The 16,655-nt window shown below is 44.6% G+C and overlaps 1 pseudogene across 1 annotated transcript; it reads left to right on the top strand.

The window, feature by feature from the left end:
* The first annotated feature begins 549 nt into the window (after positions 1–549).
* Positions 550–14,340, top strand: LOC148474911 (uncharacterized; annotated as a pseudogene). The gene is made up of 7 exons (XR_015872813.1): positions 550–653; positions 4,771–4,951; positions 5,692–5,883; positions 5,962–6,085; positions 6,201–6,298; positions 6,451–6,739; positions 10,868–14,340. The product of XR_015872813.1 is annotated as an uncharacterized LOC148474911 (transcript).
* The last annotated feature ends 2,315 nt before the right edge of the window (positions 14,341–16,655 follow it).

The following is a 16,655-nucleotide window of genomic DNA, read 5'->3' as shown; positions in this document are numbered from 1 at the left end:
GAGTTGAGGGAGTATGTGAGCTGTGAGTGAAGAGCATGTGCACTGGGAATGCGTGCGATGATTGCGTGAGAAGTGTGTTTGGCACGCGTGAGCTGGGAGTCAGAAGCGTGTGAGCTGGGACTCGGGAATTCGTGAGACGGGAGTTGGGAGTGTGAGAGATGGCAGAGCGGGAACATTGCAGGGATGACCTTATTGCTTCATAATTCATGTAACTATTTTGTATTTAGATGTCTGTCAACATCCAACATGAAGTATCTCATTATACATGTATATATATCTGTACTTAATCTACTGCCAACCAGACCCAGCCTCGTCTCTCTCATCCAGAACGCCCTCTGTGCGTTCCACCTGACTTCCGCCCTCTGTGCGTTCCACCTGACTTCCGCCCTCTGTGCGTTCCACCTGACTTCCGCCCTCTCTGCGTTCCACCTGACTTCCGCCCTCTGTGCCTTCCATCTGACTTCCGCCCTCTGTGCGTTCCACCTGTTTGCCGCTCTGTGTGTTCCATCTGACTTCCGCCCCCTGCTCACTACACCCCTCACGCTGCGTTCCATTAGAAGTGATTTTTCATATACAGCAAATTCGTTTCAGGTGTCCGTTGTTGCATAGAGAACAGAGAGGCGCCATTATTCTGTCCGGTGGCGGGAGCACAAGTAATGATATTTATCTTTATTTTACAGGGGGAGCAGCCTGTGGTGTCCTATTATTATTATACAGAGGGAACATACTGTGGTGTCACTATAATGCAGGAGGAGCACTCTTTGGCGTACATTACTATTATGCAGGAGGAGCAAACCCTGTGGTTTCACAATACTATAGTGTAGTAGAAGCAGTCTTGGGGGGGGGAGAGAGAGGAGAGGAGGAGGGCAGATCCTGGTGTCACTTTACTATAATGCAGGGGGAGCAGCCAGTGGTGTCACTTTAATATAATACAGGGGGAGCAGACCCTGGTGTCATGTTGCTATAATGCAGGGAAGCAGACTCTGGTGTCCTGTTCATATAATGCAGGGGGAGCAGACCCTGGTGTCGCAATACTATTATGCAGGTAGAGCAGTCACTGGTGTCACAGTACTATAATGCAGGGGGAGCAGCCAGTGGTGTAACTTTGCTATAATACAGGGCAGTGTTCTCCCCAGGCTGTTTTCTGAGGTGTATAGCCCGGCAAAAACAGCCTACCGCCCGGCACTTTCCCCCCGCCAACCCCTGCTGTGGAACGCTGGCCTTTGAAGTGACCGGAGGCTAAAGAAGCCTCCGATCGCTTCAGAGACAAGCGTTCCCAGTGATGCACTGCGCGGGTGACGTCATGACATCACCCACGACATGAGGAGCCTGCCCCGCGCGCCTGCTAGATCTAGTTAGATCCACTCAGAGCGAGGCAACGGGAGTGGGAGCGCGAGTGGCCAGCAAGTAAAGGTAAGTGCTGGGCTGGGACCAGGGCAAGGACCAGTCTGGGGGCACTATTTAAGCCTGGGGCCACTGCATAAGGGACACTATTTAAGCCTGGGGGTACTGCATAAGGGTCAGTCTGGGGGCACTACATAAGGGACCAGTCTGGGGGCACTACATAGGGGCACTAATTCAGCCTGGGGGCACTGCATAAGGGCAAAGCTAAACTACAGGGGACACTGTATAAAGGGGAAAACTACGGGGGCACTGCATAATGGGCACTTTTGACTGAGAGCCAATAGGGGAGCAGCCTGAGACCTGTCGGGCTGGATTGGTCAGGGAGATACCCCTTTTCCCGTCACGCGCATAATTGCGAAGGCCCCCACCCGGCTACTTTTTTATGCCACCCAGCTGAAAAGAATTTCTGGGGAGAACACTGCAGGGGGAGCAGACCCTGGTGTCATGTTACTATAATGCAGGGGAAGCAGACTCTGGTGTCCTGTAGAGAAAAATAGTGAATAGGCGCTGTCTTATATCTAATGGTTTAATATAACAAGAATTATATAATAGAATAAATCACATTAAAATACACATAACACATACAGTCTGCAAATTAAAAATGACATAAAATATACCAATTGGTCAATGAAAATAAAATATCCAATATCAAAAGACAATTTTACGAAATGGAAAAAAGTCAGTGGATATTCCGTTTGATAAGGACTTTTTGTTCCAAAGATGTTGACACTATGGCCCTCATTCAGAGCCGTACGCTCTGAGCAGAGCGCACGCTCTGAATGAGGGCCGGGCTCCATGAAAATGGAGCGTCCTCCTGGACGCTCGTATAGCTGTGGGTCACCACCCACAGGCTATACGAGCGTGCATTTTGATGGTCGTGACCATCGCGACCATCGAAATTGCGAGCCGGAGCCTGCGGTTGAGGTTTTCACTCCCTCACTAGTGATGTCAGTGGGCCGGCTTTTGACGGGAGGCGTTCCCGTGGGAACGCCCCCGTCAGGGAGGCACACCCCCGGAACGCCTACCAAAGGGGGCGTGCTGTCAATCAACATTGACAGCACTCCCCCTTTGATCGGACACAACGAGCGAAGGACTTTCCTTCGCTCGTCGCGTCTGGCGCATGCGCACGACGGAGCTCCCTCCGTCGTGCGCATGCTCAGTCCATAACATCGACCCACTTGCGAGCGGACAGCCGCTCGCGAGTGGGTCTGAATCAGGCCCTATGATACTATTGTATCTATCTGATGGTGATACAGTTATAAATTTGTGTCCATTTAGATGCATAAATGACGTCCACCGCTTAGTTATCATTATGAAAGAACAAGTCTCTATCTAGCTGAAGAATGCACTAATAAGTATCCATATAGAAGTATTGGTGTTTATTTATTTAGTTGTTGATTGTCTTTGGAAAAAATAACCACACGTGTATGGGAAATTGTGAATAGTGTCCCAATGTATATCAGGCTCATGGTAAGGTTGATACGGCAGAAAATAGCCCAAAGATTCATCTGCAATCTGCTAGTAGGTATACAGATTCTATTAATCCCACAGTTATTAATTCACATAATGGGCTCACAGATAACTTAATCAGTCCTGATATCACTTATACACAACGGTATATGTATTGAGCTGCTGCAGGTAAAAAATAAGCAGAAAGAGAAGTTTCTGTAGTGCCCCCCCCCAAAAAAAACACTTACCTTAATCCCCGCTCCTGCATCCGCCGCCGTCCTGTCCACCCGGCTGCTTCTCGGAACTATGGGAGAGATGTCATGACGGCTCTCCCATAGTGCGCATGGAGAGAGCTGGAAGCTGGAGTTCAGAAGAGAACTCCAGCCTCCGGCTAATACGGCGCTGCAGGGAAGGAACCGGGCGCCCGCTGGTAATAACATCTCAGCGGGCGTCCGGCTTAGAGCCTCCCTGCAGCACAGCCGGGCATGAATGATTCATATGCATGCCCGGCTGTCTGTCCATTACCCCCAGGAATTTCATTTTTACCCCATGTGGGGTAATTTACCCCTGTTCCCTGATCACTGATCTAGTTCATTGCAGTGGAGTGTTATTTGGAGAGAAGAGCAACATTGTATAACTGTAAGGTGCAACAAATGTTGCAAGGACAAACAGATAGTGGTTTAGTTGTTACATAACTTCTGGAGATAATCACTGGAGTGATACCAAAAACAGATTTCTATTTGTTATGTGTGCTTCTCATGAAGTCCTGTCACGGAATTTAGAAATATTTTCTCACCCTATTCATGTGAATATGATACAATATTAGCGTTCCCGCTAGGCTGTTTCTCCCTGCCCGCTGTGCCAAAGCGCCCTGCCCTCACAGCCTGCGGGTGCCGTCTTCACCCGCGGGTCGCAGCGTCCCGCGGGTGGTGAAATGTGCCGGTGAATAGACGCTGGGCGCATGCGCCCGGCTTCTATTCTCCCTGTCAGCAGCGCTTGGGGGCTGCCCGGCGTGTCCGTAAGTGCCGGGCACGCCCCCAAGAGTGACGAAAAGGTGACGCTTCTTATAGACACGCCCCCTTTTCGGGTCCGCGGAAGTGTCTTCTATAGATTCGGCGCCCTGACTGCCGCCGGAGCTAGAGTGAACACTACAATATATATAGGGTATGTGGTATGTTAAATTATTGGTGTTGCAATTGTTTTAATTAAATGAATAAAAGTTCTATTTTAATTTATTGATGTGACCAGTGCACCATTACACGATTTCTTCTCCTCATATAAATGACTCGATCTCTGTAGTGAGTATCACCTCTTTATTTGAAAATTAACATTAATTTCAAAGGAATAATTAAGAGCAGGTCACACAGTGGTGCGGTTGTCTCCTTTTCTTTGTCTCTCGCATTGTGTAAGATCTATGCTAACAAGGACAAATGATATGTAAGTAATTACATACAGCATGGCCCAGCAAGCCCTGTCCTGCTCAGATGTCATGGCTGTCTTGGCATGCTAACATGCTGTGGCATCCAGGGTCTACTGGGACCTGTAGTTCATCTGTAAGAGAACAGGCACGTCAGAAACAATTTTTAATTTAGACAAAAGCTCCCCAACACAGCCTCCATTACCCAGTTATAGCTCCCCTATTTCCAGATTGGGAGGGTCTTCGTTGGTGCCAGTAGCAGTCCCGATCCTCACGTGGCAAAAATTGTTGTGCCTGTCGTCCTATTAGTCTGGCTTTCTCTGATTCGTCAGAGCTTGAGAAAAGCCACTTTGTCTGGTTAGTTTTAACCAACCCATGTTGGATTCTAATCAATCAGGGTGGCTTTTCTCACACTCTGACCAATCAGAGCAGAGCCGCTATGTGAACAGATCAATGGCTCCATTAGGTGCTGCACTCATCATCCTGTTTCTTTTGTGCAGAGTGAGGATCTCTTCCTGGATATTTGTTGTGTGAGGGACCAGGGGCTTTAGTAAGTCACGTGTGGATGAGACGTGTCCTGTAGAAACCACTGAGTCACTAAGGATGGACGAGGACAGGAGTCACAAGACTGAGAGAATATTAGATCTCACACTAGAGATCATCTACCTGCTGTCTGGAGAGGTGAGAGGGTCTGGAACTATCACAGTGACATCACTTATAGCTATAGTAATAATACAGGGACATGACTGGGGAGGTGGGGGGACCTGGGAGTGTCACAGTGACATCACTTATATCTATAGTAATAATACAGGGACATGACTGGGGAGGTGGGGGGATCTGGGAGTGTCACAGTGACATCACTTATATCTATAGTAATAATACAGGGACATGACTGGGGAGGTGAGGGGATCTGGGAGTGTCACAGTGACATCACTTATATCTATAGTAATAATACAGGGACATGACTGGGGAGGTGAGGGGATCTGGGAGTGTCACAGTGACATCACTTATATCTATAGTAATAATACAGGGACATGACTGGGGAGATGAGAGGATCTGGGAGTGTCACAGTGACATCACATATCTATAATAATAAGGCAGGGACATGCAAAATGAACACCTGAATAAACAATTAGTAATAATACAGGGACATGACTGGGGAGGTGGGAGGACCTGGAAGTGTCACCGTGACATCACTTATATCTATAGTAATAATACAGGGACATGATTGGGGAGGTGAGGGGATCTGGGAGTGTCACAGTGACATCACTTATATCTATAGTAATAATACAGGGAGGTGAGGGGATCTGGGAGTGTCACCGTGACATCACTTATATCTATAGTAATAATACAGGGAAATGACTGGGGAAGTGAGGGGATCTGGAAGTGTATGCAGTGATAGGTTCTTCCCCAATACACAGGATTACACAATAGTGAAGAAGACATATGATGAGTGTGAAACACCAAGCATCCGTCACCGTGTGTCAGGAGGACTGAGCAGGACCCGGAGCACCATCATGGTGACTCCACCTCACTCACTGATACATGAGAGGCACAATGACCAGAAGATCCTGGAACTCACCAACAAAATCATTCAGCTACTGACTGAAGAGGTGACTGTTGGGAATGGGACATTATAGAGTAAGACCAGGAGATGTGTCTGGGTGATGACTGTATCATTGTGTTTGCAGGTTCCTATAAGGTGTCAGGATGTCACTGTCTATTTCTCCATGGAGGAATGGAAGTATATTGAGGAACACAAGGGTCTGTACAAGGACGTAATGATGGAGAATCACCGGCCCCTCACATCACTTGGTAAGAGGAGACTGTCATTTATTGTACAGGAGAGAGCAGGTATGGGGACCCCCTATATATACACATCATCTGATCACATATATACAATGTTCGAGTCACTGTGTGTCTCCTACAGATGAAGCCAGTAACAGAAATACCCTGAAGAGATGTCCCCGTCCTCTTTATTTACAGGATTGCACAGAGGAGAATTACAGGATCCCACAGGAGCATCAGGTAGATTTAGGGTCTCACCAATATAACAAAGTGACTTTTACTAGATGGTTTGTAGGGAAACTGTGTGTGTCTTATGCTTTGAATTTCTTGTGTTTTATCTCAAAGATAGCTGACATTATTAGTGTTCTCTTTTTGTTTTGTGGATTACTTAGTTTGAAGATTTGACTATTATTAAGCTAGAACTTATAGAGGAAGAGATGTATGTCACTGATAATAATGCAGAAGATACAGAGGGAGAAGAAAAGACATATGTGACTGATATGAAGGCAGAAGATATAGAGGGAGAAGAAGAGACGTATGTGACTGATATGAAGACAGAAGATGAAGAAGAGACGTATGTGACTGATATGAAGACAGAAGATATAGAGGGAGAAGAAGAGACGTATGTGATGTGTGATCAGCAGTGTAAGGAGGAGGAAATCCCTACAGATATCAGCACAGGTGAGTAATAAACATATTAGCCATTACAACAAACTCAAACTTATTGGTGTTTATTTTGAGTTTATGCTGTGTGTTTAAAGGTTGATTGATACTAGTGCATTCAAAAAGTTTTTCAGATCATGGAGAAAGCTGTTAAGGGAAACATCATCTTACTACCTGGAAAAAAACAATGGGGAGATGTAGAAACCAAGTAGAGTTATAAATTACGGGATCATGGTCGGGGGATATGATTTGCTACTCAGAATCCGTAACAGTGAGCGAGCAGGCAAAGCTACCATCTTATTCGAAGCCTGCCCCTTCCAGTAGGCAGTTATGAGAAAGCTCTTAGTAGGTTGGTACTTAGATAAAGGGAGATTGATTAGGCCTAAGAACCTTCAGGTGGTGGGCATGGGTTTGGTAAACTGCTGTGGCTAAATGCCAGTGGTTGCACAAAGGAGACCTTAATCCAGCCTAGTCAGTCTTAGTTACCAGTAAGCCAATATGACTGCATCACCGGTGCTACTGGCATGTATGCTTCATGGCATGCAGAATAGTGTGGGTGGCCTAGGAGAGGTTGACATGGAGAGTCAATACCTGTTATTGGAGATCCTGGACTGAACGAGTACTCCAACTTAGGGATCTTTCTGGAACTGGATCACACTATGAAGCAGTCAAGGCCAGATGCTGTGGCAGAGTAGGGCAGAAGACAAGGATACACACCATCACTGCTTTCCTGCAGCCTGGTTGATGGGGAAAAGCAAGTCCCAGATGAAGTAGTGAGCGGACCACTGTCTTTTGGAGCCATGGGGTAGATGAAACCACAACTTCAGATGACAGTTTGGCTGCAACAGCATGCCAGGATCAGTATTAAGTCACAGAGACAGATGAGGTATTCTTTTTGGGTCAGTGAAATTGAGCAGCATTACTAAAAGATGACCTCCCCTCTTGTTTTCTGAACGGTTTGCGGCCTGCCTCCTGGGGGCTATGTTTTGACTGGGCACTTGGCCATTCACTCCACTTGCTCTGTGGGAAGTGCAGGACGCAAACCGTCACTGACACATACCGTTTTAAAAATGGGCAGGGCGCTGCGCCTTGCTAAAACAGCCTAGCAGGAATGCTAGAATGCTCAACCAGGTTGGTATACTGGGTCAACATTCATAATGTCGAAATGAGAATGTCGACATGCATTTTGACATTGCTGAATGTTGACATGCCCCTGATGTCTAGCGTTGTCTTACCTGGTCCCGACAGCAGTGGCATCTTCAGCGGCAGCTTCCTGATCCCAGCAGTCATGTGATGAGCAATTTTGGCTCAGTTATCCAATGTGCCAGCGTTCCTGTGAGTACTATACCCTATACTTAATTCCTACCCATAGCCTAACCCTAATCCCCCCCTAGACCCTGACCCTAATGTCGATATTCTGGGAATGTTGACATTTCACCGTGGACATTTCAGATGCCGACATTGTAAACAAGTCAATAATCTGATATTGACACTCTCTCCTGTCGACATTTCGACATAACTGCTGACATTATGAATGTCGACCTTATGATTGCATCCCTGCTTAAACTATTAATAGGGAAATGGCCTCCCCCCCCCCAGGTGTGTCTCCGTTAAACAGGTTTTATCAGTCATACTATTTAATTTGCCTAAAGATGACAGATCATCAGGTAAAAGGCACCAACTAAGCTACAAATCTAGATATAGTAAATAGCGTAAAAGCTACCGGGCACAGAACCTGAAGCTCCAGATAATACCAAGACATCATGCAATGTCTAAAGATGTTGAATGAACTGCGCTTAGTCATTGATTGAAAAAGCTGCTCAGTTATAAGAAGTCAAATTATATAAAAGATAGAAACGAGCGCTAATACTAAATGGAGTAAAGAAAGGGATCTAAATTTGTTTGAACAGAAAAAACAGATTTAGAGAAAGAAAAAGGGACAAACAAAAAACAAATAAGACAGAAACACCACTAAAACCATATATAATGTTTAGGCTCTTTTAAAAGACATGTAAAGCAGGTCCGGGTAGTCGTGCAGTGGTGTTATTAATCCAAAGCAAGCGAACCTAACTGTCCCTACCTGAGACTTCGGTTCCCAGCGCTAGCAGTGTGTCCTCACTCTGCCTATACTGCACGGGAAACCACACGACCTGTTAGTGGGGCAGCGGCAGCTTTGCGCAGCGACCAGGAATGACGTCAGAGGGTCTGTAAGGATCGTGACGGCTTGGTCCGCTGGTAGTTCGCTTTTCTTCCTCCACTTTGTTATAACCAACGCGTTTCGTACCTGCCTAGGTGCTTTGTCAAGGATAGTTTGCCTCTCAAAGAATCTTTCCTTATATAAGGAAAACTTTATTGAAAAGAGGGTAAAACACCGGAAGTGATCAAATATAAAATGGCTGAGAAGAGCAGTAAGTTCATGGGCCAATAATAAACAATATGATTTAGTGGTAAAAATAAATAGAAAAATAGAAAAGGAAAATAAATATTGAAAGTTAAAAAGTAGTAAAGATAAAAAGGAAAGAGAAGAATTATAAGTCATGTAAAGATATAATATAACATTTTTATAAAAATACATTGTTATATATCTACATTTAGTCCTAGGGGTTGCAAGGTTTTCAGGGAATAAATCCATTTAACTATATTTAAGTGTCAACTATATTCCCTTCTCTCCAATGCGGCGTAATTTTTTGTATGCCTATAAATTTTAGGCCTGACGGATCTTGGTTGTCGAGGAAGTTTTGAGACACACTGTGTTTTTAATCCTTTCTTTATATTATACGTATATGTGCTCTGCAACTCAAATTTTTATTTTGGTCTGCCCTACATATTGAAGCCCACATGGGCATTCCAGAAGGTAAATCATACCTTCTGTATCGCTTGTTAATTGGTCTTTAATTTGATACTCTTTACTATCTTGATTTGAAGAGAATTTCGTGATTGGTTTTATACGTGAATTTTGATTTTGCATCCCTTACTTTGTAAACAAAAATGAAAACCTCAAATGATGGGGTAGAACTGCGCTCTGCTGTATGGGCAGATGGGATGTGAGATGTATTGTTTGTGTCGGGGTGCTGCACCTTCCTAAAAGCAGGAGTACTGGGTCCTGTGTAACGATAGAATGGGGTAGAGGGTGCGGAGGGTGCGCTCGCCCTATGGGTGTAATGCTGGAGTAATAGTGTGTTGTGGTCTTTTGTGTTCGATGTTGTGTGTGGAGTGATGGGGTGTAGGGAGGGAAGGGGGTCTAATGGACTGGAGGTGGTGGGTGAGGAAATGAAGACAGAGGCAGAAATGGGGTCCAAAGGGTTTACTGGAAAAAACAGTACTAATCCTGTTCGGTCCCAGGCACCCAGGTGGGGTGAGCGATCCACTTAGGGGTGTGTGTGGGTGGAGACTGGGGAGGTGAGTGGACCCTTTTAGGGGGCTCCTTTCCGTGCAGTTCAATAGACCGGCACGTTACCCCTGCTGGACCTTTGGTCAACAGTCTTAGGATGTCTCAGGGGGAGGGGAGTGGTGGGTTGGCAGCGGGTCTGGCGGTTGTGGATGTACACCCTGGCGGCGTCCCGCGCAGGGGTATAGGTCTCGGAGTCACTTACCTACCGGTAGGATTTGTTGGTGAAAAAGGCTTGGGCTGCTGGTAGCTGGTGTTAGAGTTTCCTTTTGCAGATGCGGTGTTGGATGGCTGCTGCGGTGTCAGCAGTTGGAGGAAGCTCTGTGTGTGGTAGTGGCTTGCTGGTGCACTGTGGGGCTTGGTGCACCGCGTTGCTGGCGTTCTGTTCCCGCTGCCTGGTGGGTGCCTGCTGGTGTGGATCACTTAGGGATTGCTGCTGGACGAACAGCTGTGAGTGGAGCTGGTGTTGGTTGCTCCCAGGGGGCGGTGCGTGGTCGCCTGGGTCTAGCAGGTGGAGTGGTGATCAAGAGGGGTGCACAGGGCTTTGCTAGGTGTGATGCCCAGCGCGGCCCTGCGGGTGGTGGGTAGAGAGGGTTCTGGAAGCAGCAAGGCTCGACCGAGTTCTCCGCGGGAATGAAGAGCTCTGGTGTAAGCTGGCTGTGGTGTCAGAATGTAGGGGGTCTCCGACGTGTTTCGGCAGGGGCTCTGCCTTCTTGAAGTGTATTAAAATGTCCATACGTATGTTTTATTTCCAGCAGATGGACATGAAAGCATGAATACCATGGAAGGATGTCTCAATTTGTTTCATGACATTAAAACAGAAGATAACATCACACAGGAGTCATCAGGAGACATCCCCATTACCCCAAATGTACATCCTGTACTTAACAGTGCTGATATATCTTCTGATCCCTCTAATCATGAGGAATGTTTTCCTGACAACTCAGTTAATGATACACATAGTACAGCTCTTACAGGCGATACAGTATTTCCATGTTCGCAGTGTGGTAAATGTTTTAAACAGAAGTTAAATCTTATTAAACATCAGAGAATTCATAATAATAAGTCATATCCATGTTCAGAGTGTGGGAAATGTTTTACGCAAAAGTCAAAACTTTTTACGCATCAGAGAACTCACACAGGTGAGAAACCATTTCCCTGTTCAGAATGTAGGAAATGTTATACTAGTAAATCAAAACTTATTACACATCAGAGAAACCACACAGGAGAAAAACCCTTTCTATGTTCAGAGTGTGGGAAATGTTTTACACGGAAATCAAAACTTGTTAGTCATCAGAGAACTCACACAGGTGAGAAACCATTTCTATGTTCAGAGTGTGGGAAAAATTTTACACGGAAATCAAAACTTGTTAGTCATCAGAGAACTCACACAGGTGAGAAACCATTTCCATGTTCAGAGTGTGGTAAATGTTTTACATGGAAATCAAAACTTGTTATTCATCAGAGAAACCACACAGGTGAGAAGCCATTTCCATGTTCAGAGTGTGGGAAAAGATTTACACGAAAATCAAAACTTGCTAGTCATCAGAGAAGTCACACAGGTGAGAAACCATTTCCATGTTCTGAGTGTAGGAAATGTTTTACAGAGAAATCGGATCTTGTTCAACATCAGAGAAGTCACACAGGTGAGAAGGCATTTCCATGTTCTGAGTGTAGGAAATGTTTTACACGGAAATCAAAACTTATTAGTCATCAGAGAACTCACACAGGTAAACTATTTTCATGTTCTAAGTGTGGAAAATCTTTTATATATAAAGCATTGCTTCTTGAACATCAGATGGCTCACACAGGTGAGAAACCTTTTCCATGTTCAGAGTGTGGGAAATGTTTTAAACGGAAATCATCCCTTTTTATGCATGAGAAAATTCACAAAGTTGAAAAGCCATTTCCATGTTCAGAGTGTGGGAAATGTTTTAAACGGAAATCATCCCTTTTTATGCATGAGAAAATTCACAAAGGTGAAAAGCCATTTCCATGTTCAAAGTGTGGGAAATGTTTTAAACGGAAATCAAAACTTGTTAGTCATCAGAGAAGTCACACAGGTGAGAAACCATTTCCATGTTCTAAGTGTGGGAAATGTTTTACACGGAAAACATCCCTTTTTATGCATGAGAAAATTCACACAGGTGAGAATCCATATCCATGTTCAAAGTGTGGGAAATGTTTTACACGGAAATCAAAACTTGTTAGTCATCAGAGAAGTCACACAGGTTAGAAACCATTTCCATGTTCTGAGTGTAGGAAATGTTTTACAGAGAAATCGGATCTTGTTCAACATCAGAGACGTCACACAGGTGAGAAGCCATTTCCATGTTCTGAGTGTAGGAAATGTTTTACACGGAAATCAAAACTTATTAGTCATCAGAGAACTCACACAGGTAAACTATTTTCATGTTCTAAGTATGGAAAATCTTTTATATATAAAGCATTGCTTCTTGAACATCAGATGGCTCACACAGGTGAGAAACCTTTTTCATGTTCTGAATGTGGAAAATGTTTTATACGGAAATCATCCCTTTTTATGCATGAGAAAATTCACAAAGGTGAAAAGCCATTTCCATGTTCAGAGTGTGGGAAATGTTTTACACGGAAAACATCCCTTTTTATGCATGAGAAAATTCACACAGGTGAGAATCCATATCCATGTTCAAAGTGTGGGAAATGTTTTACACGGAAATCAAAACTTGTTAGTCATCAGAGAAGTCACACAGGTTAGAAACCATTTCCATGTTCTGAGTGTAGGAAATGTTTTACAGAGAAAACTGATCTTGTTCAACATCAGAGACGTCACACAGGTGAGAAGCCATTTCCATGTTCTTAGTGTGGGAAATGCTTTATACAGAAACCAAAACTTATTAGTCATCATATTTTCATGTTCTAAGTGTGGAAAATTATTAATTTATATATCATTGCTTCTTGAACATCAGATGGCTCACACAGGTGAGAAACCATTTCCATGTTCCATCTGTGGGAAATATTTTACACAGAAATCTCTTAAGATGACTCACAAAGGTGAAAAGTCTGTGAGTGAAAAGAGTGGGGATGGTTTACACATACATCAGCTCTTGTAATTCATCAGAACTTGCATAGATAAGATGTTTCTATGAACTGATATATATCCAGACAATATATTAAAATGTTATTCTAGTTACCATCCTCAGACATAGGTGGAATATCTGTCATCATAAGATCTGAACATATTTCTCATATGGAATGTATAGCATCCCTCACCACAGTACAAATGAACCATATTATCCCTAGGGTCCTATCTAAAATGCAGAGATAAAGGTGAAGATGTATTAAACCTATCGTCCAATCAGCTTTTACCCATCATTTTAAAGAATGTACTTGATAAATGCTGGCTAGAAACTGACCACTTCGAGCAACTTCTTCCCTCTTTAAAAGATTTGATACATTTGTCCAAAAATGTACCTGGGATATGATTGTTTTTTCGTACTCCATGACTGATGGTGTGAGTTGGTTACATGGCTCAGTGGGCAATTTTAGCATTACTGAAAACATCCAAAAATCATGTATTTAGTGAGTGTCATAAACGTTGAATTCACCACAGCAATCGGTAAAGGACAGACACATAAACATCTCACATTGGGACATCCTAGATGGCCGCATCTTAACATACTTCACTCTGAGTCTTGTATCTGCCAGCACATGCTGCTTACAGTCAATCAAGTTACCTGTCTGACCTAGTTTCCTACTCCTGACCATCTGGGTAGTATGTTGGGCTACATCAGACCTCTGAGCAGAGCATTCAACACTTTCCCCATATTATGAACTTCAGTTCAAGACCTTGGAGGGAGTCTTCTTGCCATTCACAACCAGCTGGCACATTGGAGCTGTACCAGCCTAAGTACAATGATTCCTACTGCAGAACATTGGCCATTGTTTACCCTAGAGGTATATTGGAGGTCAATCACAGGGCCTGTATCTGGCAGCACACAACATAATTCTCCTTTGTTTTATTATTGGGGACAATTCCCTGCCCTACTGTGATTGGTACTCTACAGTCACGTGGGCTTTGCCAATATCTGCCCTCCCCTCTTCTGTTTTCTTTTTGTGTTTTCCAGGTTACTCCTTGGTGCACTGTGTTAATTTATTCGGTGAGAAAATATAGAAAAAGTGCTATTATGAAACATGTTTGGTTTTCGTTTTATTCTGCCTATTTAGTATTGTGTTGTCTATGTTTACTATACTTTCAGTGTCTTTATTTTATGTACTTTTATACAGTGTTATTGAAGTTATGTTTTTACTATGTTTTTGTTTCAGAATAAATTGATACAAATAAAATCTCACAGTGGTGTACAGTGACTTAACTTTCCCTAAACTTGAACCTCTTTTAATGGATTCCTATTAACCAATTTATCTTCTTGTTGTTGCTGCTTACCATTTTCTGGTCTTAAGGGGCTTGCTATCATACTTGGACACTAAAAAGCTTTGGACACCGTTGCATGGCCCCATTTATTTGAGGTTTTTGAGCGATGTGAATTTCACCCATCTGTCGTCCAGTTAATATGTTACTTTTATTTAAAACTAAATAAATACGCAGAGGGTGATAAAAGACTTGAATATCACGTGTTACTTCTATTATTTATCCATTGACATATTGTACAGAATTTTGTAGTCTTAAGCCTCATACACACAAGACGATAAATTGGACGATATTTTTAATGATATTGTTCAGTGTGTATGTTCAATGTTGGGAATGACATTGAGCCCGGCAGTGCAGGGGAAACACTTAATAATATCTCTCATGGAGCATATCGTTAAGTGTGTATGATCCTTAAGCCTTCTTTTTGGGGTTCCCCTGTAGGAACTGCCAAAATTAAACTCTCAACTTTTGCAGATGGCATTGTATTGTACATTACAAGCTCTAAAGATTCCCTAGTGTTCATTTTAAAGAAATTACAAAATTTTGGTGGTGTCTTGGGGCGTGTTGTAAACATGTCAAAATCTACATCCTAAGTTGGAAAAATATGAGATATGGTAAGAACTTACCCTTGTTATCTCTATTTCTACGAAGTCCATAGGGTTCCACAGGATACCTTGGGGTATAGGTGTGACGTCAGTCATCGGGCACCATAGAGTTAAGCTTTCAGCCTCCCAGGATGCACTAGGGTCCCCCTCCTATACCCCGCCCCCGAGCCAAGGCACCTCAGTTAGTTACCAAGCCATAGGCCGGAGGAGGAGAAGGAAGAGAGAGAAAAAAAGATCTGGACACACACAAGAATCACATTCTCACCAGAGGGAGATGGAAAAACCGGTGACCAGAGCAAAGCCCTTCTGCAGCACAGGTGCGACAGGGCGGGAGTCCTGTGGAACCCTATGGACTTTGTAGAAATAGAGATAACAAGGGTAAGTTCTTACCATATCTCATATTTTCTACTTCAGGGTCCATAGGGTATCCACAGGATACCTTGGGGATGTCCCAAAGCAGTATCCTTTAAGGGTGGGGACGCTCCTGTGCTGAAAGGAGAATCCGCCGCCCGAAGGAAGCATCCTGAGAGGCGAAGGTGTCAAACCTGTAATACCTCACGAAGGTATGGACAGAGGACCACGCAGCAGCCTTGCAGATTTGGACTGCAGAGGCACCATGTCGAGCTGCCCACGAAGGACCCACAGACCTAGTGGAATGAGCCTTCACAGAAGGAGGAACCGGCAGGCCTTCATGAAGATAAGCTTCAGAAATAGCCATACGGATCCAGGCCGCCAAAGTTTGCTTTGAAGCAGGCCAACCCTTTTTACGGAAGCCATAGAGGACAAACAAGGCGTCCGACTTCCTAAACGAAGAAGTGCGGTCAACTTAAGGCCCGCACGACATCCAAAGAGGCCTCACCCACTGAAAGACCAGGTGAGTTAAAGGCCGGAACAACGATTTCCTCGTTAACATGAAACTGGGAAACAACTTTGGGAAGAAACTCGGGCCGAGTGCGGAGCACTGCCCTGTTCCCATGAAAAACCAAGAAAGGGGGTTTGCAAGAAAGAGCCCCTAAATCAGAAACACGTCTGGCCGAAGCAATAGCCAGAAGGAAAACAGTCTTAGCTGTTAGCCATTTAAGATCCACTGAGCCCAGTGGTTCAAACGGCGGTCCCTGGAGAGCCCTCAGGACCACAGCCAAATCCCAAGGCGCCACAGGTGGAACAAAGGGCGGCTGAATGCGGAGAACACCTTGCATAAAGGTGCGCACATCCGGGATTGTAGCAATCCTACGGTGAAACCAGACAGGGCCGAAACCTGTACCTTCAAAGAAGCAAGGCGAAGCCCATGATCTAGTCCCGCTTGTAGGAAGGCGAGTATCCGAGACAGACGAAAGTCCCGCGGTGCATAACCTCTCAGTCGACACCACTGGAAGAACGTATGCCACACGCGATGGTATATCCTCGCGGAAGACGGCTTCCGAGCTCATAACATGGTATGCACCACAGAGCTGGAAAACCCCCTGGACCTCAGCATGGCTGTCTCAACAGCCACGCCGTCAAAGACAGCCGAGTCAGGTCCGGGTGAAGACA

Source organism: Taudactylus pleione, unplaced genomic scaffold (assembly GCF_031769625.1).
Source record: "Taudactylus pleione unplaced genomic scaffold, aTauple2 ptg000800l, whole genome shotgun sequence".
NCBI lineage: Eukaryota > Metazoa > Chordata > Amphibia > Anura > Myobatrachidae > Taudactylus > Taudactylus pleione.
The sequence above is the reverse complement of the archived record's forward strand: the minus strand, read 5'-3'. Positions and strand labels throughout refer to the sequence as shown.